Source organism: Anabrus simplex, chromosome 1, assembly GCF_040414725.1.
Source record: "Anabrus simplex isolate iqAnaSimp1 chromosome 1, ASM4041472v1, whole genome shotgun sequence".
NCBI lineage: Eukaryota > Metazoa > Arthropoda > Insecta > Orthoptera > Tettigoniidae > Anabrus > Anabrus simplex.
Genome location: NC_090265.1, coordinates 26,107,003 through 26,132,031, shown reverse-complemented (window position 1 = coordinate 26,132,031; position 25,029 = coordinate 26,107,003). Strand labels below are relative to the sequence as shown.

Below are 25,029 nucleotides of genomic sequence, written 5' to 3'. Positions count from 1 at the left end.
TTCACACAGACCAATATATCAACCCAGAATGTAATTTAAATTAAATTTATGAAAAATTAATATATTATACGAAGCCATTACCCCTTTCATTCACAAATACATACCTAACAACTCATTGTTGCACCCTCAACAAATCAAGGCCCTACCTTTACCTCCCTTCCCCCTTCCCATCCACTAGCAGCAGCAACAGCAGCAACACACCTCACCAAGAAAACAAACCTTAGCACAGACTGAATCAATGTAAGGAGCTCTTCATTTCAACGGGGCAACTAGGAGTAAGTGTAATATTTCAATTATTAGGCCCAACAACATTCATTCTCTTTTCTACTTAATAATGTATTATGTTTACTTCTACATCTTCAACACATACCATTTGGCTAAAACTCTACATCCATATTGACAGCCAACTGCATCCTTATTACAAGACCACAAGTCAGCAGAACTTGGAACATCTGAATGTTCCCCATAGCCTTACTTATATTTTCATTCAATACTCCTTATGGACACTAAGAAGTTTTTAACCAATACCTAGACCTGATTGATGAACGACAAAAATACAAGAATGCTAGGAATGAAGAGGGCAGAAAAGAATACAGGCGAGTAAAGAATAAAGTGGATAGAAAGTGCAAAGTAGCTAAGGAGGACTGGCTGAAGGAGAAGTGCAAGGATGTCGAAGGTTGTATGGTCCTAGGAAAGGTACATGCTGCATACAGGAAAATCAAGGAGACCTTTGGAGAAAGAAAATCTAGGTGTATGAATATTAAGAGCTCAGATGGAAAGCTACTTCCAGGGAAAGAAGACAAAGCAGAAAGATGGCAAGAACATATCCAACAGTTGTATCAAGGTGAAGATGTAGATAATTTGGTTCTGGAACAAGAAGAGGCTGTTGATGCTGATGAAATGGGAGACCCAATTTTGAGGTCAGGGTTTGACAGAGCTGTGAGTGACCTAAATAGGAACAAGGCACCTGGAATTGATGACATTCCCTCTGAATTACTGACTGCCTTAGGAGAAACCAGCATGGCAAGGTTATTCCATCTAGTGTGCAAGATGTATGAGACAGGAGAAGTCCCATCCGATTTTCGGCAGAATGTTGTTATTTAAATCTAAGAATTTCATTTTTGTCCGTATTGAACTGAGAATGGAAGATAGGAAACTTAAAAGGGTCCAGCTTTTCAATACAAATAAATTTTATAGTTTATTTACAACATATATTTACACTTGGAACTAGTTTTGACGCTGTTTGGCGTCATCTTCAGCCAAAATGTGGGAAATAGGCATAGCATGTAGACATTTATATTACACAAGGTGTTACATCAGTGTGATTAAATGAGAGAACATGAAGACGCAAAGTACAATGTCAGTTTCAAAATGGTCATGAAGGGTGAGTCAAAATTGTATAAACATGAGATAACATAATCACTTAAACAAAAAACATATAAACATATAAACTGTAACAAAACCATGCGGAAGTACGAGATGGTTGGCATTGGAGATTCAAATTATTTCAGACACTCTTCCATTGAATGTTGACTGCCGCGAGTGTAGTACAAAACATAGGTTAGATTTCAATAAACACAATCTTCTCAAAAATGCACATAACATTTTAAAAATATTTGGGTTGAGATGAAATTTGGCAGTCAGGGATTGAAATCGCTTATTCAATAAGCGTCAATTCAAAAAACAGCTGTGAAGGGTGAGACAAAAATTGCACTAGCGTGAGTTTGGACTCGATAAATGCAAAAAACACATGAAACACACTCGAAAACTCGAAAATGTATGTTGTTATACCTATTCCCAAGAAAGCCGGTGCTGACAGGTGTGAAAACTATCGCACCATTAGTTTAGTATCTCATGCCCGCAAAATTTTAACACGTATTATTTACAGAAGAATGGAAAAACAAATTGAAGCTGAGTTGGGAGAAGATCAGTTTGGCTTCAGAAGAAATGTAGGAACATGTGAAGCAATCCTGAATTTACGTCTGATCTTAGAGGATCGAATCAAGAAGGACAAGCCCACGTACATGGCATTCGTAGATCTAGAAAAGGCATTCGATAATGCTGATTGGACCAAGCTATTTAAGATTCTGAAGGTGATTGGGATCAGATACCGAGAACGAAGAATGATCTACAATCTGTATAAAATTCAGTCTGCAGTGATAAGAATCTAGGGCTTTGAAAAAGAAGCAGCAATCCAGAAAGGAGTGAGGCAAGGCTGCAGTCTGTCCCCCCCCTCCTTTTCAATGTTCACATAGAACAGGCATTAAAGGAAATCAAAGAGGAATTTGGAAATGGAATCACAATCCAAGGAGAGGAAATCAAAACCTTGAGATATGCCGATGATGTTATTTTATGTGAGACTGCAGAAGATCTCGAGAAGCTGTTGAATGGTATGGACGAAGTCTTGGGTAAGGACTACAAGATGAAAAGTCCAAAACAAAAGTAATGGAGTGCAGTCGAACGAAGGCAGGTGATGCAGGAAATATTAAATTAAGTCTTAAAGGAAGTAGATTAATATTGTTACTTAGGTAGTAAAATAACTAACAATGCGAGAAGTAAGGAGAACATAAAATGCAGGTTAGCACAAGCAAGGAAGAGCTTTCTTAAGAAAAGAAATTTGCTCACTTCAAACATTGATATAGGAATTAGAAAAATGTTTTTGAAGACTTTCGTGTGGAGCGTGGCATTTTATGGAAGTGAAACATGGACGATAACTAGCTCAGAAGGAAAGAATAGAAACTTTTGAAATGTGGTGTTACAAAAGAATGCTGAAGGTGAGATGGATAGATCGAATCACAAATGAAGAGATACTGAATCGAATTGGCGAGAGGAGATTGATTTGGCTAAATTTGACGAGAAGAAGAGATAGAATGATAGGACACATCTTAAGACACCCAGGACTTGTTCAGTTGGTTTTTGAAGGAAGTGTAGGTGGTAAGAACGGTAGGGGTAGACCAAGTATGAATATGACAAGCAGATGTAGGATGCAGTAGTTACGTAGAAATGAAAAGGTTAGCACAGGATAGGGTAGTAAAGAGAGCTGCATCAAATCAGTCGATGGACTGATGACTCAACATACATAAATCACCGATAATATAAGCGAACATCAAGAATGCAAGAAACACAACTTCAAGAAGCAGCTCAATATATGGACTCACATGCCAGTGCAGTTATTTTGCCTACACATTTTGCAGATCATTTCACTTTATATCAACATCGAAAGACTGAGAAATAGTTTAAAATACACTCAAGACTTGGACAATATTTTATTTGGACAATCGTTTTTCATATACATATATAAAAAGTGTAAATGTAAATGCAGTCACCAAATGTTTCACGACCATATAGTCAGGTTTTTACATACAGCCTGACAAAAAAAAAAAAAATGGAAGCACCCAGAAGAAATGGTCAATGTGAATGTAACTTCCTACACATACACACCATCAGCGGGTATGTAAATGATTAGAGCTGCAATTCTTCCAAGGGCAAGTTTGGCTCGCCAGATGCAAGGTTTTTATTTGACGCCCATAGGCGACCTGCATGTCATGACACGGAACACCCAGGCCCCCGTGGCAGCAGAATTAACTAATTATGGTTAAATCCGTGACCCTACCGAGACCCCTGTGACCAAAGGCCAGCATGCTAACCAGTTGGCCATGGAGCAGGAATCACTGAATTAACATCACATACCCTCTCAACACAAGAAGTTTCATTTAGTTTCCTCCTCCCTTTCTAGGTGATTTTTAAAAAACATTTGGCATGTACATTTTTTAATATCTGAAAAAAAAAAAAAATCATTGTATCTGTTCCTATCAGCTTAAATTTTTGTGACAACTCTAATTGCTGATAGAAGCAGTGCTCGCTTTGATTGCTGAGATCCGATAGAAATCCATCAACGTGTGGCTCGCTTGCTACTGAGGGCATGTCAGTGATCCCGGCACTGCGGGTCTCAAGATGTTGAGGCCTGGTAAGGTGGCCAATTTCTTTTTGTCAGGCAGTGCATTTTAAATAATTGTTTTAGTGAAGATGGATCAAAATATGAGAACAAAGGTTCAACACTTGGACACTGCACTTTTTAAGAGGGAAAGGCATTGAAGCAAATTGGATGGTAAATCAGAATTAATAAATCTTATACAATAAGCAGTACGTATGTTTTAGTAAGTACAGTTCAATCTTTTGTCACCCCATCTGTCTGTTACAGTATCACAGGAAAATGGCATAACAGAATTTTTCTCAATTCTGGGAACCTGTAAGGCCTTTAACCCTTTACCATTCCCCATTTAAGGGCGGCTACCCAGCCGGAATTAGAGTTTTTCTGACAGGGGCAATTAAATCCCAATAGAAACAGCAGCATAAATATCAACTTTTAAAGAAAACAACACAGGTGTCAAACAAATAAGATATCAATGTAATTTCTTTAAAATTTCGTTTCTAAATGATAATAATGGTGCGTGGCCTCCCCGGAGGCCTGGTGCATGTCTTTTGATTTGACGCCCGTAGGCGACCTGCGTGTTGTGATGAGGATGAAATGATGATGATGATGATGGCACATACACCCAGTCCCCGTGCCAGGGTAATTAACCAATTATTGTTAGAATTCCCGACCCTGCCACAAATTGAACCCGGGACCTCTGTGTCCAAAGGCCAGCATGCTAACCATTTAGCCATGGAGCCGGACGTTTCTAAATGATCAAACCTTGCGACACTTCCCTGTGATAAGTAGACGACATGATAATCTCTAACTGGAATACAATGTTCATAAACTAGGTCTAGTTGTGAAATACACAAAGAAAAGACTGTCAGGACGGCGCCGAGAGCTTGCCGAGTCATAGGAATGCACCGTAGTTTCACTAGGCGCTTCAATATTTCCATCAACACTCTTCCAATGACGGCGTGTGTGACGAGCACTTTGAAGAATTCAGCACGTAGGAGAGTCACAAAACTCTAGTGCTCTGGAGTGTAAGGAATGGCATACAGTTAAAATGGGAATACCTTTTCAGAACTTGGAAAACATCAACAACCCCAACTTTTGGCCCAAAGGTATAACTGTACGCTCCTTTCGTTTTGCAGTTGGGAGATCATGTAAGAGTAACCCAAGGAGGGGACATGGAATAACAAATCCATTCTTCTATAGAATGTATGTAGAAGGGCTCAACAGTGTTAGCAATCTAAGCCCTCCAGCCTCAGAACAAATACAGCAATTTTAGTACAGACCTCAACATAGGATATTATAACAGTCACACCCTAGCTGTTCAAGGACCAAGAGCATGACCTAGTGGAGGAGTTACTTGCCTGATCATTATCATCATCAACATCAATCATATGCAGTTTCCAGCTGTTGGCCAGGTCTGCTTGGAACATAAGCCTATCCATCTCCTCTTGTCTTCCCACCCCTTCTCCCTCTTCACTCTTGCCCCGTCCTCTGTACACACTCTTCCACTCCTTTTATCCACCTGTCTCTCGGTCATTTTCCTGTTATCTGCATTGCGTGCATCCTCCAGGGTATCCTTTCCTCAGTCATTCTCTCCATGTGTCCATACCATCCAAGTCTAGATGCCTCTGTCCTGTTCTGTAGTGACTCTTCTTTTACTATATCTAAACTTCTCATTTCTCATCTTATCCATTCTCGTCACTCCTATCCTGCTTCTCAGAAATTTAATTTGACTTGCCTGTATCCTAGTCACAGCTCTCTGCGTCACTACTCAAGTTTCTGCGGCATACATCAGAATAGGTACATAGTGTGTCCTGTATATCACTCTTTTGCTTCCCTGAGGGACATCATTGCTCCAAGCCAGGCTTCTGACACTTTTCAGGAATGCTCCTGCTTGTCTTCCACGCTTGATTATTTGCTTACCATTTCTTGCACTTTCCTCTATGATACTTCCCAGGTATTTTAAATTCTCTACCTTCCTAAACTATTCCCCTTCAAGATTTAACCCTCTCGTTGGTCTCTCCTTCTTTCTAGTTGCGATCACTATCTCACTCCTTTTGGCATTAAATTTCATTCCATATTATTCCACCTTATGTTCCCATGCATCTAATTGTTCCTAGATATCCTCTTCCTTTTCACCCCAGACTAACAAGACATCTGCAAACATCATCACCTTCATTTTTCCTTCCTCAATTTTCCTTGCCACTTTTGCCATTAGCTCATCCATTACTATAATGAAGAGCCAAGGTAACAGAGTACTTCCTTATCTTCATCCACTTTTTTTTTATCGAACCAGTCTGTTCTCTCTCCTACCTTCACCGAAATAACACTGTCATGGTACGATCTCCCACATTCTTTCTACTGTCTGCTTCTCAACACCTTTTTCTATAAGGCTTCCCATACCTTCTTTCTGCACACACGATCATAATATGATATTATGCTTTCTCAAAGTCCAAGAAGGCCATCAGTAAATCTTTACCACACTCATAATGATACTTTTGTAGTTGTCTTACTACAAATATAAGATCTACTGTGGACCTTCCTGATCTCAAGCTCTTCTCTTCTCCAGAATCTTCTCAAACACCTTTGCCAATGGCATATCAATGTGACTCACCTATAGTTATTAAAATCTTTCCTATTCCCCTTCTTGAAGACGGGTATGATTATCACCTTCTTCCAGTTTTCAGGGGTCTTCCTCTTTCCATACCACTTTCAACACACGATAAAGCCACTGTTTCCCTACCTCTCCTGCTGCCTTCACCATCTCAATACTCGGCATTTCGTTATCTTAACATCCTCACCTCTTCTGCTTTTGAATCATCTGTTGGTGAGTTCAATCTTTTTTTTTTTTTTTTTTTTTTGTATTCTTCCTTGATTTTCTTCTCCTTCAGTTTCCACATTTTGATGCGTCTTTCTTGTTTCTCTGCCGTCTGTATTTCCTTGATTGTCCAGTTTCATTATCAGTAGCCTGTGATCACTATCTACGGCCTCTGATGATATTACCCCTTAGATCTGTGACCCTCCTTTTCATTTTGCAGACGTAGAACATGTAATCCACAATGGATCTCCTAGACCAGTCACTGACACTGTACCAGGTTATCTTATGGTTTTCTCTCTTCTTGAACCATGAGTTCCTTGATTATCCCCACATTACACCTTCTACAGTTCTACAAACCTTCTAGCTATAAAAGCAAAGGATCTAAACATTATACAGCACATTTTCAACCAAACTACACAGCACAGGAAATAATTGAAAAATTTCTCTGACGTGCTCAGTGTCATTGAATCTCAAACAGATACCACAGACTTCTCTGCTGAGCAATATCGTTTAGGACACATGAACATCTTCAAGATTGTAATGTCTTAAGACAAGAATACAAGACATTCCTACAGGAAGAGAGAGCTGCCTGGCCAAAAGAAGGAAGAAAAATTGTAGAAGCCTCCAAATAAAAATCACTTTGATGAAATTAATCCAAACACACCTAAATCCTGTCATGAAAACCTGGGAAAACCACTTCTGGCATATTCTCAACAATAGAACTACCCTGAAAACTACAAACACACGAGAAAGCTGCATTTTTCGTACAATTACGGAGGATGAGGTGAGAATAATAATATCAGGACTGATAATATAACAAACACCTGAAAAGTGCCTTCCCATTTTTTGGAAAAATATGAAATGCATTCTTCAGGTGTCTACAGATGAGCGAAATACCATCTAACTGAAAAACCTCCTTACTGAAAATATTATATAAAGGCAAAGGAAGCCCAGACTCTCCTGATTCATACAGAGGTACCACATTTAAAAATGCAAAACCCTAACAGCTAGGCTCACTGCACTGAAAACATCCTCAGTCAACAATACGGATTCAGAAAAGGGAGATGTACTTTACACACAATACAAAACCTACTGGAAGATGTTGAAGCAGCTCTGAGACATACTGTAAAAAAAGCAAATGTCATATATACAAAAAGGCTTTCGCACATACTGGACAGTCAGATTCTTATTGATAAACTTGATTTGACAAACATTCCAGCAAACATCTTACAGAATAATACAGTCACTGTAAGAGAAAATCTTCAATCTTCACAGCCTATCATCCAGACAAGGGTTGTTCAGCAGAGTGACCCAATTAGTCTGCTCTTATTAAACCTGATTACTTCAACTTACAAACTTCATCATCGGTTCTGTGTTTTCACAAAAATCAATTTTTATTCCCTGAATGAAATATGATACTTGGTTCCACCTGTAAGTATTACACTAGAATAGGGTAAAAAATGGATTTTAAGGTCAAACCTCTCTACATGCCTATGCAGATGACATGGTGCTTGGCTCTTCGAATTTAGAAGACTTTCAGAAACGCTGGGCTCTACTGGTATCCTGGGCAAAAAGAAACAAATTCCACCTAAAAAGGGACAATATGGTTCTCACGCTATTCATGAGGGGTGACAGAGTTGCCGCCACAGACCCACTGACCCCAAAAAATTGTTAAGGATTTCAATTATCTTGGATTGATAATAAGAACTGACTGTAGTAAATACTGACTACTGATGGACTCCGGAAGCACGTTCACAAAATATGTAATAAAGAGGACGACAGCAGTAGTAACAGCAATGAGCTACATCAAACTACTACGAAGGCTATAAACTGACACTGCTATGAAGATCATCTTCGGCAAAATAAGTCCCGTAGCTACTTATGGGATACAATTAATTTGGTCCTATCTCACCAAGAGCAACCTGAAAGTAATAGAAAGAACAAAGGCAACTTTTCTGAAAAATATTTTGCGTTTGTCGTGATAAAATCCCGTCCAGACTAACTTATGAATTAGCCAAGGAATCATTTTACATACAGGATACAAGACTACAAATGTGCCTACCATCCACAGCTGCCTACCTAGGTCTCCTAACAGCGCTACAAGCTAAGAAGAAAGAAATATGGTCCGAATTCTATGCAACAGAAGACCTTGATACTGGAAAGCGGCTGAATAGGATCTCTGACATACGGTAACTCGTTTTTCAGTGCAATGCTTCCACTTTTGAGTGTAAAATCAAAGCCTTCCATGAGCCAACTTTAGACTGCATCTGTGAACTATGTGGAAAGAAATGCGAACAATATCATGCCGGAAGGTGTAATAGGAGACAGGGAACTTACGTAGTGAACAAGCTTTCATATTCACTGCAATTGTTTTGGATGAATGGCTATTAGCTGCAATCTGTTATAGAATTTCTCAAAACTCAGCATTTAACTCTCAAAGTACAACATTAACATTTCTTTCCATTCACTGAAATTACACATTCGACTTCAGTCAAGACCATCTACAATAATATATTGTAGTTGGACTTGCTTCAGTCCACTTACAAGTCACAATGTTGTAGTTTGTTGTGTTGCTCTCTGTTACACCTTTGGTGGTCTACTCAGTATTTATCAAGTAACAAAATCTGAAGTCATTGTCATATTAATGTTCTTGTTTAATAAAACCCAATTCAAATCTTTATTATAGTCAACAATAATCCATTGTTTAAGTCCATCAACAGTGCTTACTGCAGTCAGTTCCTATTATCAAATGGAGCAAGTCAAGGACATAAAATACAGGATTCATTATCAACCACTTTTTTGCCTTATAATAATTGTATTCTCTTGTAAACAAGTTCAAAAACAATTGTGCAGCCTAAATTCAGGGTTATGCACTAGACTCACTATCCTAATAGTATTCAGTGCCATAGTAATATTAACCCTTAAGTACTGATGTGAGGTGCCTGGGACTGTTCAGCCCTTCACTTGCATCAGTGGTCTTAAAAATATCTTTCTCTGTCTACCTTCGTAACTTCCAGTCTTCTCCATGTTCCTATTGTGATCAAAGCTGGTGCTTTCTGAAAGCTCCTCTTGTAACAGTTCGGACCTTGGGACCTCACATTTGTAGTTATGTAACTAAGTGCGATTCTTTATATTCCTCATTTGTGTAATAGTTAGAGCTATTACATGCCATCCTCAGAGGCTCGGGTTCAATTAAAAATGACAGGAGTGCTGGCATATGGTCAAAATTGTACATGCAGCTCACCTCTATTAGGAGTGTACCAGAAAGGAGCTGTACCATCTCAGGACCGAGGACATGAGTTTACTTTTACTTTTATATTTAAAGTACAGACATTTGCTTTGAATTGACTTATGGATGATTATCCTGTACTGTCAAAAATGATACTGATGGACCCATGTTTTCTAAACAAAAATCTCGGGAGAGGAAGGTGAAAGGAAGTGTTACACATTTTTTCCTACTGTGCGAGATTATTATTCTAAGCACCTTTTAACCCTCAACTACTATTACAGTTAAAATTGAAATAATTGATAAAGAGATTCAACCTATTCAATACGAAAGAATAAGAAATGTAGTGAATTACATTCTTATTTAATAATAAGTAGAAGTGGTACTGGTTTCGACCCTAGTCCAGGTCATCATCAGCCGCAGCCGGCATCCCTGCAGCTCAAACACTAGACAGCATAATCAGTTGCCTCAGCTCAGAGAGTAAGCCAAGACAATTCAGTCTAATGAACCTGTATATACATACATACATACATACATACATACATACATACATACATACATACATACATACATTATCATTATAGACTGTTATGCTTTTCAGCGTTCAGTCTGCAAGCCTCTGTGAATTTACTAAACGTCGCCACAATCCTCGATTTGCAACTAGTGTTGTGGCCTCATTTAGTTCTATACCTCTTATCTTTAAATCGTTAGAAACCGAGTCTAACCACCGTCGTCTTGTTCTACCTCTACTTCTCTTACCCTCCATAGCAGAGTCCATTATTCTCCTAGGTAACCTAACCTCCTCCACTCGCCTCACATGACCCCACCACCGAAGCCAGTTTATGCGTACAGCTTCATCCATCGAGTTATATATTTTTTTAATTTTTTTCTTTTTTTGCTTCAAGTCGCACCGACACAGATATGTCTTACGGCGACGATGGGATAGGAAGGGCCTAGGAATTGGAAGGAAGCGACCATGGCCTTAATTAAGGTAGAGCCCCGGCATTTGCCTGGTGTGAAAATGGGAAACCACAGAAAACCATTTTCAGGGCTGTCAATAGCGGGGCTCAAACCCACTATCTCCCGAATACTGGATACTGGCCGCACTTAAGCGACTGCAGCTGTACATACGTTTAAAGGTGACAAATAACGGAACTGCTGCAGAAGTCGTTATGTCCAGTGTGTGTTATGCAGCAAAGCTCGTTATGTCCCAGAACCCTGTAAGAGGATCATACTTACACGAACAAAATCAAGCAACTGTGTGATAAGAGGTGAAGTAAACTATAACAGCAATTGAGGCGGAAGCAAAAAGCATATTAAAGCATGGGAAACCCTTTTCTGCTATTGTGCCAGTACCAGTGGAGGAAGGGGTTAAAAGAAAAGCTCAACGACCTGCACACATTGCTGACCAAACATTACAGGAAAGAGTGGATAAGGAACAATGACCTCACGTTCTACAAGGCACTGTTTGACCAGCGGCAAAATTTAAACAGTGAAATGCCAGACTATTACATTGATATGGGAGATTTTGTTGAGGACAATAAGGGATTGCTAATATAACAACAAAATGTTAAAGAACTTATAAAACGTTTCGAATGAGTGATGATTTCTTGATGCAATCATTATAAGTCAAAGAGCGGGGATTAGATATCTTTTTTTTTTGCTAGTTGCTTTACGTCGCACCGACGTAGATACGTCTTATGGCGACGATTGGACAGGAAAGGGCTAGGAGTGGGAAGGAAGCGGCCGTGGCCTTAATTAAGGTACAGCCCCAGCATTTGCCTGGTGTGAAAATGGGAAACCACGGAAAACCATTTTCAGGGCTGCCGACAGTGGGGTTCGAACCTACTATCTCCCGAATACTGGACACTGGCCGCACTTAAGCGACTGCAGCTATCGAGCTCGGTGGATTAGATATCAAAACATTATATCCTAACCTTAAAATTATTTCCATTCATGCTATTTTTATAGTGTAATACTTTCAAACATAGCTAATACAACACTTTCACAATAAATCTGCACACTTTGTTCCATATACTGCTGCACATATCTTTTATCTCCACAAAACTCGTTATGTCCAAATGTTTTTTTCAATAAAACATGGGTTCTGTAAGTTAATTTTGTGGAGATTTTGCAGTATGACGAAGATGAACGTTTACTGTTTAATTACAAAATTTCAACCTCCTATCTTTGTTGCATAACAAATGAAATTTTTTTGCACCTCCTGAAAAATTTGTTTGTCTGCACATAACGGGTTTTGCAACTGGACGACTCATTTGGAAACAAAGTGGCGATAAAGCTGGAGAAAGAGCTCTAATCCCTCGAATTGACTAAACAACATCCGATAAAACACTTCATTTTCTTTGAAGAGGCATCCAATGGCCAAAGACTCATAGAAATTTGCAGAACCCATAGATTAATCTCCAAATCTACATATTTTAAAAGAAAACCACACAAACTTAAAACTTGGAAACATCCTGATTGGACAAAAACCAATTCTAGAGATTATTACAAAGCCTTTGGTAAACAATTGCAAAAATACAACCTCCCACATTATTGTTGAAAAATAAAAATGGAAAAACAGGGCATAACATACGTTGTTGTTATTATTATTACATATATTAACAATAAGGAAAACGCAGAAATCATGGCGGAAGCATTTAACAAGCTCTTGAATAGTGGTGAACCTGAAAAGCTCTTATTAATTGATACACATACCCTGATAAAAATTAAAGCAGAAAATATAAACCCACCTACAGCAAAAGAAGTTGAAAGAGTGCTTAAGGAAATTAAGACCTACAAAGCGTGTGGAGAAGACCAGGTTTTTGCAGAGATGTGGGAATTTAGAATTTTCCATGTGGAAATATGCCGGCAGTACAACTCAGACATCCCTCCATATGATATTACAGAAGATTTGGATATCAGAAAAATTCCCAGAACAATGGACAACAGCTATAATTAATCCAATTCATAAGAAAAGTGAAAGAAGTAATCCAGACAACTATAGAGGTATTTCCATCCAAGATTTTCTCTAAGATACTATATAATCGGATTAAAGAACAACTTGATCAAGAGTTAGGTGAATACCAGGGAGGCTTCAGACCTTGGAGAAGCCGCTCTGAACAAATAACTTTGAAGCTAGTCATGGCATATTACAGAAAACAAAACAAGTCCCTTTCAATAACGTTTATAGATTTCAAGAAAGCTTACGACTCCATCCACAGACCATCATTATTACGAACTTTAAGACATTTTGGACTTCACCCAAAGCTAATCAAATTGATTGAACTTGCTCCAATACAATTTCTAAAATAAGTTCAGAGGAGAACTTTCTGAACCATTCTTGGTAACAACTGGTTTACGATAGGGTGAGGGATTGTCACTTCTTTTTAACTGTGCACTAGAGTACGTTATGCAGGAATGGTACAAGAACAACTCTAAAAATATAATAATTGGAACCCAGAAGGATAACATACATTTGAACTGTCTAGGATCTTCCGCTGATCTAGCTCTTCTGGCCAATAATATTCAGAAAACAAAACAACTAAAATCTTTAGGCCTACAGGAAATAGCTCAAAATATTCGTTTGAAAATTTCATTTGAAAAAACAGAAATTATGCTAACTCAACTTCCACTTGCAAATAAAATTAAGCTGGGAGACCAAGAAATAAAAATTGTACAAAAGTTTAAATATTTAGGTGAAATAATCACATACAACCTGAATGAAAAACCAGCATGGCAAAATAGAATAGATAAACTAGTTACAGCACAGCATGTTACCAAAAATACATATAGCAACCAAATTGAAATACTACAAAACAGTTACCCAGCCACAAATTACATATGCATGTGAAACATTATTCAAAATAACAAACAAAGTTGCAATGGATAGAGTACTCAAGTTAGAAAGGAGAATAGTGAGAACCTGTTTAAATCAAAATTATCAATAAACAGAGTCCGGAGACTAGCCTCCAATGAGACAGTTTATAAAGAAATAGAACCTGTGTCTAGTACAATGAAAAAGAAACGAATATCATTCTTAGAGCATCTAATACGGTCACCAGAAAATAGAATCAGTAGAAAAATTATGGAAGATTAAGAGTAAGAATAATATTAGATGATCACAGAACTTAAAGAAGCCATGAAAGAGTTGCATATTACAATAGAAGATTTAAAATACAAAAATACACTCAACATACTGAAAGACAAGCACACTAGACTACAGACAAAAATCACCAAGCAGAGAATGGGAAGAGTAATTCCAGAAGCAGAAAGAAAATTACTTTCAGAAAGGATGAAACAGAAAAAGAAGAAAAACCTCCATAAACCTAAGTAGTCCTATGTTGGCTAAAAAATTAAAATAAAATAAATCAATCAATCAATCCTTCAGTTACTCTGACTATGAGCCTGTATGTAATCTTCCAACTGGTGCCAATTTTTCTTCCAACCTTATTCAGTGCAAAATAGTTTGTAATGTATGTCTGAGATTCGGTATGATTTGCTATCTGAATGTCTTCATTCAAAGGGTCCCAAAGATGAAATAAATGGGGGGGGTTCTGAGTGAAACACTGCATTCTCTGCAATTACCAAGAAAATAAGAGCCCCATCAGATTGAGCAGTTCAGATGGACTTAAGTACAAGCAATCAAATAACCTTGCACCATGCTTCTTGATGCATCATACTGAACTGGGGAATTCCTGCATAAAATTAGGTGATCTCATTGTATCATTTTAGAATAAGTATGGTGTATTTTCCTTTGCTGCAAGATTTGAAACCAATATTTTAAGTGGTATTTACAGAATAAATTATTTAGTGAAAGTACTCCTCAATTATACCTGACAAGCAAATTATTATTCCAGGTTTTCCCAGATAGTGCGTCAAAGATTGTCTGTGGGAAAGGCTTAATTTAAAATTAAAACAATTTGCCTTTAAGAACTGAACCTGCCCTTCAGTACATGGACACTCTAAGACAAAACCAGAGAGCACTCATCACAGTTTTAATGCTGTCTGTATATTTATTTCTACATTAATCAGGTCAAATGTATTTTTTTCTCTTCTAAGTTGGATGTGCCCCCTTGTAAACCCCACCCCCAAATGGTGTAACCTCCTGTTTGGGAACCACTGGTTTAATATGCCAGGAGTTTCATAACACAGAGCATTGCTGGGCTATGAAGAACCCATAATTAACATTTTGTACTCTATTTCATATTGAGGGGCGAGTAGGTTACTGTGGGTCAAAAATTTGCAGATACTGCTCAGAAATATGTGATGTTTTCCTCTTTTATCAATATGAAACTCTCACAGCCAAAGCTTGTACTCTATTTCATCTCCCAACCATTTTGGTTACTTCTCTCTGTTTCTTTCCTTCTAACATTCGCTTTTCTTTCACAGGACCTGCAGCAATGTCGAGTGACTCTGTGTATCTATGGACTGGGGGCTGTCTTCTTTCCACTGGTATAACTGGAAGTGCATTCATGATCCATCAACAACTGAAGAAAGGTTCCTCAAGCTATTCACTACTCTCCACTTCAGATGTCTTGGCTATTTTCGTGACCGGAGTTCTCTTCCTAGTTGCAAGATCAACAGATTCTGCCCAAATGACAGACTACGCTGCTCGAAATGAACCGTTCATGTTGGAGCCTGCAAAATGCAACTACCAAACTCTTATAATGAATGCATCACTCTTCTTAGCTCCTTTTGTCAATGCATTCATGTCGATTGTAGCACATTCCATGGCTTGCTTTTGTGATGCACGATGCATGACCTCCACATCTGAAGGCAAGTTCAACTTTACAGTCCCGGCCCGACTAAAAGACAGAAGAATAGGACTAAGTCTTCTCATGCCCTGGTTGGTGCCCTTGATCACAACAGGAACACTTCTATCATCCAGCATTCAGGAAGACAGTGCAAGCTTGGTTAAAATTTATGAAGATTATAACTGCAATTCCATGACCCCCATGGAAATGCAGTTTATATTCAAGTGTTTTGAAGAACAAAAAGATGATTTAGTGACAGAAGAATCAGTGACATCTTACAAGCTACTAAAGAATGAACATTTTCTCATTAATAAACACAAAAGTGAAGTGCAGAAAAAGTCAAGTGAAATACAAAATGTGACTGCAACCATACTACAAAAAATTTACAGTATAGTCAGAGAAACAGCCAGCTCTCCACACAACATTAAGGAAAAGGAAAACCCAAATTATTCAACTGATTTAAGACATCCAAGCAGAGAGGCTAGAGATATAGACAGTTTATCAGACGAGGACAGCTTCTCAGTAACTGAAGCAACTACAGTTTCTCAAACAAAAGAAAGTGACCCTAAAGAAACTACAGTTCCTCAAACAAAAGAAAGTGACCCTGAAGCAACTACTGTTTCTCAAACCAAAGAAAGTAGCACTGAAGCAACTACTGTTTCTCAAACCAAAGAAAGTAGCACTGAAGCAACTACTGTTTCTCAAACCAAAGAAAGTAGCACTGAAGCAACTACCATTTCTCAAACAAAAGAAAGTGACAATGAAAATTATAAACCAGAAGGAACAAAGTCTCCAACAACTTCCGAGTCGCACAAAGATGAACTCTTAAATGCCACGCTCGAGTCACAGACAGTTAACCATGAAAGTGAAGCACACACATCAAAAGCAGATCTCGGAATAAGTACAACCACGATGCACTCTACTTTAAGTACAAAGTACGAGGAACAAAGTACTCAGAGCAACGAGTTTCTAGTTACATTTAATGGTTTTCCGACAACTGATCTAAGTATCAGTACAGAAAATAACACCTACAATGACATATGTTTTACAACATGCTCCTTTGCTTCACAATTCCTTAAAGGGCATTTGTTCATATTGCTATTCATTGGTTACTTCCTCCCAACTGCTATTGCGATGATAATTTATACAACTACATACAAACATCTGGATCAAAACAACGAACAATCTGAAGTTACCAAGGATGATGCTGTTCAGTGTCCTGGGGTACAAGTTAAAATGGCTGCTCTTAACAGAATGATCTTGCAGATGATAATTATGACCATCATCTTCTGGACACCGACCTTCATCGAGACTTTACTCAGAGTTTGGTTCTGTGTATCTTCTCCTAAGTGGGTGACAACTGCCCTCTTCGTGTTAGGTCAACTACATGGTGTTGCTAGGAGTGTAATGAATGTCAAAATGGTAAGACTGGTAACAAAAGGAGAAGTAAGCACTGGCTTGTTCAAAAGAAACAATGGCATCATTCATCCATCAACTTCTACTGAAGGCAATACAGAAAGTTCCTCCAAACTGTTCCAAAAGGTCAAGGAACTGTTACATAAAGAAGAAAAACCTGTAGCTGAAGCACAGTGAGCAGTCTTTCAGGCTGGGCACAACATATCCTATCCCGCTTCACTCAAGTTCTCACTCAATAAAAGACTATAGACATATCAGATCAGCAAAGTATACTTAAAACATTAACAAGATTGGGAAACTATTTAAAAATATATAATTTTTTTAACATTTTAATTTATTATCTTGTAATATATTTTAGAGTCTAATCCTATGATGCATCATCAACTTTTTAGATTTCCCCCGGCCAGTATCTGCATAGAAGTAGACACAAATGGCTGGCTTGCGTTCCAATCCATCAGCCTTCGGTGTCTCAATATTGCTAAAAGAAGTTATTTAATAATGCAAGGTTTACATTACGTTTAGGCAGAGAAGTGCTCGTTATCCATTCAGAAGTAAGGTTATCGCAGATTTTACACTAATCTTGATGACAGGCGTTAACCTATTACCCTACAATGGTGGGTATTACAGTTTTCATATAGGTATTTAAATCGGAAGTGCTGTTCAATGACTGAATATTTAATTCAATTGTGATTTCTTATTACATATTTATGGACCTTATTATCATACTCATCATCATCATCATCCCCCAAAGACATTCCTCCAATGTGTACATTGCATTAACCCCTCAGCGTCGCAGCCGTTTAAAGAGCTTCCTATCCCGCGGCCGGATGAGATTTCAACTACGCGCGACTGAAATACATTGATTCACTTAAAGCGTTACTACTAGTATAAGAGTGGCCCGATATTCACGAAATTTGGAATTCCTTATGGTAGAACTATGTACATGAAGATAATTACATAATTGTTTCACATTTCCTTAGTAATTTAGTTCCGTGTGATAGAGTTCGAAGCACTCTTCGAGACAGAGACCCAAGGCACACTCCTGGCAGCAGTACACCGATGTCTTCTTTTCACCGTGTTTTGAACACGCGATACAACGTCTGAGGTTTGGATTTCTCACTCTTGGGTGCTAATTTCCTGATAAAACGTATTTCCTGCAACCTTGGAACTGTATTATCTGATGCGCGCCGGCCTTGAATATTTCGTTTCCCGCCCGAGAAGCGTATTTTGTACTACGTAAACAAACCTTCCATCAGCATAAACTGATAAGATAACTGCTCAATGTTTGTCCCTGTGACTTGTCTAAATATTATTGGAGAATCTAGGAATCATAATTCACTGTTGAAAGCTTCCCTTCGACCTGTATGCGTATCTATAGCCTCCTACACTAAATTTCCTAGTACTGGTTCCTCCTCATCGTCACTCTCATCATTTACCACTGCTACATCATCTATTTCATTATCACTACTGCTAATACCAAATACAGTAGAGACAATACACGACACTTACGGATTTCGCCTTGCTAAAATGGGAGACAATTCGACGGTGGCGCTCCTAGTGACTTGACCTGAACAAATCGCGCTAAATTCAAATATCAATGGAAATGTATATACGGAAATGGATAAATAAATTACGTCTAGAAAGACAGTGGTATTGAGATATTAACTTCGAAGTTGCTAAAACAATTCTGGATAAATGAATGAAGAATTATTTAAAAGGTTATTATTCAAAGACTGAAATCAGACATATAAACAAGGTGTGAAATGAACTGCTGTGAAATAGCTTGATCTTTCATTTATGCATTACTTTTTTAGCTTTAGCATACCTGCCTGAAATCTTACGGTTGGATTTGTCTTTTTTCCTCATTTAAAAACAATGTATCATCACATTAAGACACTTGTCAATAAAAATATCGGCACATTCCTTACACATTTGATGCAATGAATTAACATTTAATAGCTGGACAATTTTCCTCTTAACATGAAGCCTACTAACAGAAAGAAAATCTATAAAATCCCGGCTTTAATCTGAGAAGAGGGATAAAAGAAAGAAAAGTTTGAAAATGTTGTCGATAGTGATGCTTTGAGGAATATTTACGTACAATTAGAGTAAAAATGTAACATACCCTTGGCTGTATAGTCGAGGATTTTTAAAGTCGCTGGCCTGGAAATGATCTGAACAGATCTTATAATTCTTATACAAGCGTAACGCCCCTTCTTTCTTGTACACTTTATCCAAATCGCTTCTGTGACATTTCAAAACCCACAGATCACACCTACAACAACACATCGGTATTGAAGGTTAACTGCTGCACTATACAATAAAATATGCGTATTATATTTTAAGCCCGTTAAAACATGGGTCGAGCAGGTCAGAAGATTATGAAGTACTATAAAAATCTCTGTCACTGGAAGAATATATATGCAAACACAATATTACTTACATGTTCTTGTCACAAGGGAACCTGAAGAACGAGCGCGCATTTTTCTCTACTTCGTTAGTACTGCAGCCAAACACAGCACATAACTTTCCCCTCATGTTGAGAGGAGATATCAAGGAATGACACACGCTACTATTTAATTATGTCCACTCACTGGAAACGCATAAATAACACCAAAAACTTCACACCAAAATACACGTGCTCTTATGACAGAATCAGTACCGTTCAGGTCTATCCGCTAGAGTGAGCTCCAATAGCTGTCCCTCGATATCTCGCTCAGTGTCGTGTATTGTCTCTACTGTATTTGCTAATACTGCCACTACTACTTCCGACTAAACTTTCATTTGAATTATACAATATTTCAAGCACGCTACACTCAGCAGGAGCTAGCCATTGAGCGCGGTGCGTCACACAAGCTGATGAAGCTGCAGCGGGACCGAAAGCGGTAGGACGAAACTGAATGAGGGGAATAACATTTATGACGAATCAAAACAACTCGATACATATTTCAGATTAAAAGGTCGATACATCGTCTTTCAAACGAGATATGTACCATGCATAACTGCTTCTCGTGTCGTATGACAGAAAGCAGCACTAACTGATGCCTATACAGAGTACTCGTAGAGAGTTACGAAAAGACTACAAGCTGAGAAATAAAGACAAATATAATAAATAAACCGCACTCTTAATACAAAATTAGAGCAAAGAACATCACACGAAAAGACAAACTTCTCAGATCATCATTTCTTTATTTTATTCTGTGGGAAAGAATGAAGCAAACGGACTATTAAAAAAGCAGGGATTGGTGCTCAGACATAATTGACATATACTTATCCTTGCAAAAGCAGCTACACTTGAACGATTTTCAATACTTATTTAGAACACTGATAAACCCGAAAATGTCTTCTTGGAAACAAAACAATTTGCATATCCATAACACCAAAACTCTTCGCGCTATAACCGTAAATGCGAAACCATGTATGGGTCTATACCACGTATAGAGGTCGGCGGCTACGGAAGAAAAGGGGGTCTATACCACGTATAGAGGTCGGCGCTGAGGGGTTAATAAACCGGGCAGCTTGTTTATTAGAAAGCTTTTTTTGGATCTTCAATCTTTGAACTGTACAACAGTTTTGGAGATTATTATTATTATTATTATTATTATTATTATTATTATAATACATAGGCTACGCTTCTCCACAGGAAATATGGGTAGTAATGGGGCACGGGATGCACCAAGTACCTTACAATAATTAAAGTTTATACACATTATACTACAAACACTTATGAACAGGTATATACAAAACTCTAGATCACGGGATCTTCATTCTTGCGAGACGAACGATCGCACAATGTTGCATGTTGACAGGAGGACAGAATGTTGCATAATTTTGTAGATGTTCGGTGGGTGACCCAGTTCTTCCAGACTCTTGCGAAGTGTGTGAATGAGGCCGTTGCTGACAGAATCACAGGGACTATCCGTACCAGTTTCATCTTTTATTATATTATGCGCTAGTAAGTGAACTATCTTATCGCGAGAGAGAAGAAAACATTTTCTGATATCTTACTGATAGTAGAGAAGATGGTGGTTAACTTAAGAACTTAAAAAGGAATTTAAAAAGAACTTAAAAAGGAATTAAACACCATTTCCAGTATATCTACTGTAAATTTAATGGCTACAACAGCTCCTTTACAGAGAAAATCATTAATAAACATAAACACGAACCTTCAACCACCTTAACAAAAGAAAAACTCACAATTTTTTACCTACTTTTACGTTTAATAATAAACAAGTCTACCAAATCACAAACATATTTCAAAAGCATAACATCAAAATAGCCTTCAAAACTTTTAACAGCAACACAGATATTTTATACAATACCAATTCTATTAATCACAGCAAAACGTTCACCAAGTCAGGTGTTTATAGACTCAATTGTAATAATTGTAACGCATCTTATGTCGGTCAAACAGGTAGGAGCTTCCATATAAGATACTTAGAGCATGTCATAAGCCCTGAAATATAACAGATTTTCGGCCATGGGACAGCACATGGGTAATACCAACCATAAGTTCACTAATATCAACCAAGACATAAAAGTGCTCAAAGTGATACAAAAAGGCCCCCTGTTCAATATTACAGAAAATTGTTTTATCCACCTGGAAGAGTTTTTCAATCCTAACTTCAATCTAAATGAAATTTCAGAGAAATCAAACATGGATTGTCTCGGACAGGGTCAAACCGGCGGATTGATATGATAGCTATATTACCGGGCTCAAGTACAGGGTTCATAATTGACCCCACAATTAGAACTGAAGCATCATGCACTCAACCACATGATGTACACAAGGAGAAATATGATATATATATTTATATATGAACCCACAATTCCATACTATGCCGAGAAATATCATCCGGACTCCATAGATGTGTTAGGATTGATGACAGGAGCAAGAGGCACCATTACTCACACATTCCACAACTTTTGTAAGAAATTTAATTTGCATAACCAATTCATTACGGACATTGGGTTAACAGCCCTGAAAGGATCGTTAGCAATAGTAAAAAATCATTTATACTCCTAGCTATATCTTTGTCTTATGAGGAATTTCTCGTGGATTTCGTAACTATTGACTGATACAATGTTTTATTATTTAGGCTTTACTGTAGTATACCTATTTATAGACACATTTAAAATAGCCCTTGCAATTACTAATCAAAATTTTTATGTAAGCTTTGTCTTTTTGGCAGCCTCCAAATGGGGGAAGCAGAAATAAATGCATTTCTTTATATATAATCTCTCTAAATTCCCCTCTCAACAGTCTTTCTTTCCGCATCCCTCTGCCCCACCTTCACCCTTCCCCTCCCCCCTCTCCCTATCTACTCCTTTGTTTACATGGCCTGCTTGCTTCCTCCAGCAAGTCAATGCATGTTCTTTATCAGACATTAGAGTCTCATATATAACTTTTCTGTTATAATTATTCCTGCAACATTATCTTTATCTGGTATACATATATGTTTTAGTTATCACTGAAGACAGCCACTAAGTGGCTGTTATTGTCAATTTATTTCTTATTGGTTAAATTTGACAAGACGAATAGATTAGAACAAATGTAGGATGTAGTAGTTAGGTAGAAATGAAAAGGTTAGGACAGGACAGGGTAGTATGGATAGCTGCACCAAACCAGTCAATGGACTAATGGCCCAAACAAAAACAACAATAATTTCCCACTGTTGTTATACTGAGAGTCAACTTAAGACCTTAGCGGTCCCTTTGATGTTAGTCAGACTTCTGGTCGGTGAAAAGGCTTCCGCAGCGCCAAATAGTTCCCTAGGTTTGTTACTTGTTCCTGAAGTCAGGAGCTTCCTTCAGTTTGGTTAGATATTCTGGTGAACTGACTTGATGAATTAAAATTTTTGCCCTGTATAAATATGGAAAATATATCACAGGTTGTATGTTATTCGGGTTCGTTACCAACTCTTATATTTCATACGTAGATGGCTATGAATAGTTAATGTTTTCAGTGGTGTATGTAGCAAAATAATAATAATTTAATATGATATTGATATCTTATTGCACTGTGTACTTAGTAAGTTTGTTCGAGTTCATTCCACTGTTGATAAGTTCGCATAATAGGTGGGACATTGAAGATGGACCCAAGAAAACTGTTGGCAATACTGGCTGCAACAGTGTGTTCACTGTTCAGTATTCATAATGGCTGCCAGCTGTGAGCAAGACGTGTGTGATGCCGTGACGCTTGAGTTCCCTTTGAAATACTTTAAAGCTAACAAAAGTAGAGGAAAATAAAGTAGAAAATCTAAACCAAATTGTTTTAAACGTTTACAGTAGCCTACGAGATTAGAATCCACTGTGGACTGTGGAAGACGTGAAAAAGTCCGCGCAGCTGATCGGCATTTCTGTGTACAGTGTTTACGCCGTTCGCTTGGAATGGAAAATCCAAGTCTCCAGGGAAAGAACGATGTGTCAGCTCAGCACTCACCGTAAATAAAACAGGAAGGGCCTTAACACGGTATGGGAATAGGATCTTTGGCGTATTCGATGATAATAATAATAATAATAATAATAATAATGTGTACTTTACTTTATATTCGCAACCACCCTCTACCTACAGAAATGTTGTCATGAGATGATCATGAGTTCGTTTTTACCTTCCGAATGACGAGACTACAATATTTACAACATTCCTGGAAGCACTGTATTTTGCAATCCCACTCACCGGTGGGTTTTTCAGCTTTTTTAACTATGAGAAACTGCCACTGACAGTCGTTGCACGAGAGCGGAATCGTTTACTTATGTTGTAAGTCTCCATGTGCCTCACACAAATCGCATTATGAAACAAAAATAATTCTTGCTTCTCTTGCCTCGGAATTCGTCAGTAATCTGTAGGTTTTACATGGTCAATAAAGGAATAAATAGGTATGGTACATAATCAAAGTACAGCTATGTGAAAGGCAGTGATTTCGTTTGTTGCTTCACTATTTCAGAATGAAGTACTGTACTTGTCAGATGGACGCACGGTGTTAATGATAAGCTGGTTGTGGCGGAGATGGAGAACCAAGATGAGACGGGAAGGGGGAACAGGGGACGTGCTCACATGCGGAAGGATACTTTTCCTAAGCTCTTAACTTGAATTTCAGTATAGCAAAGCTGGAGATCATCTTGCAATAGACTGTGCATCAACTGCTCCACTTTTACTTTAATTTCATTTACAGTTTTGAACTGGGTGCCTTCTTGGGCACACTTGATTTAAAGAGAGAAAAAAAAGTAGCACAAGTCTAGGTTTGGCTCGAATGGTGTAAAATGAGAAGCGCCTTGAACTCGAGTGTCTACTGGGAACTGTCCAACCGAGTAGCTTCTATGTTGTCACGTTATACCACCTGCACAATGTGCTGCACTGCATGGATTATTTTAGCGTGTTAAATATTACTTGTGCAAGGCCAAAATATTTTTAGTGCACAGAAACGACTTCAATATAAACAGCTTCCCACCTTATACAGACTACAGCGCTTCATCAGAAACTGATCCCCTCAGATGGAGTGGAGGTAAGGTATATCAGTCGCTCTGATGAATGCTGCAATGTATTTGAAATGTAGGCAACTGAACACAGAACAAGATGGTCCAACCCAGAAGAAGATATAACTTTAATCTTATCACTAATTTAAACCTACAATGTAAGTTCTCCAAGATGAATTATAATTATTTTCATTTTCCCTTGTCCAGTTCCTGCCAAGTAGGGGTATTGAGGTATTTCTCCACTGTTGCCTCTCCTTCCACCACTCCTCTTAAGTAATTGTATTCGATTCCAGTCTTCTTTTTCTTATACTGTTCTTGACAGAGTCTATCCATCTTGCTCTGGGCCTGCTCCTTGTCCTCTATCTTAGCCTCCCACACTTTTTTTTGTATCCTTTCCTCCTCCATC

General features: G+C 38.1%; 1 protein-coding gene across 2 annotated transcripts in view; it reads right to left on the bottom strand.

Moving 5' to 3' along the window:
* The window catches only part of LOC136883508 (zinc finger MYND domain-containing protein 11), a 313,597-nt gene that overhangs the window by 258,038 nt on the left and 30,530 nt on the right, over positions 1-25,029 (bottom strand). The window lies entirely within an intron of this gene.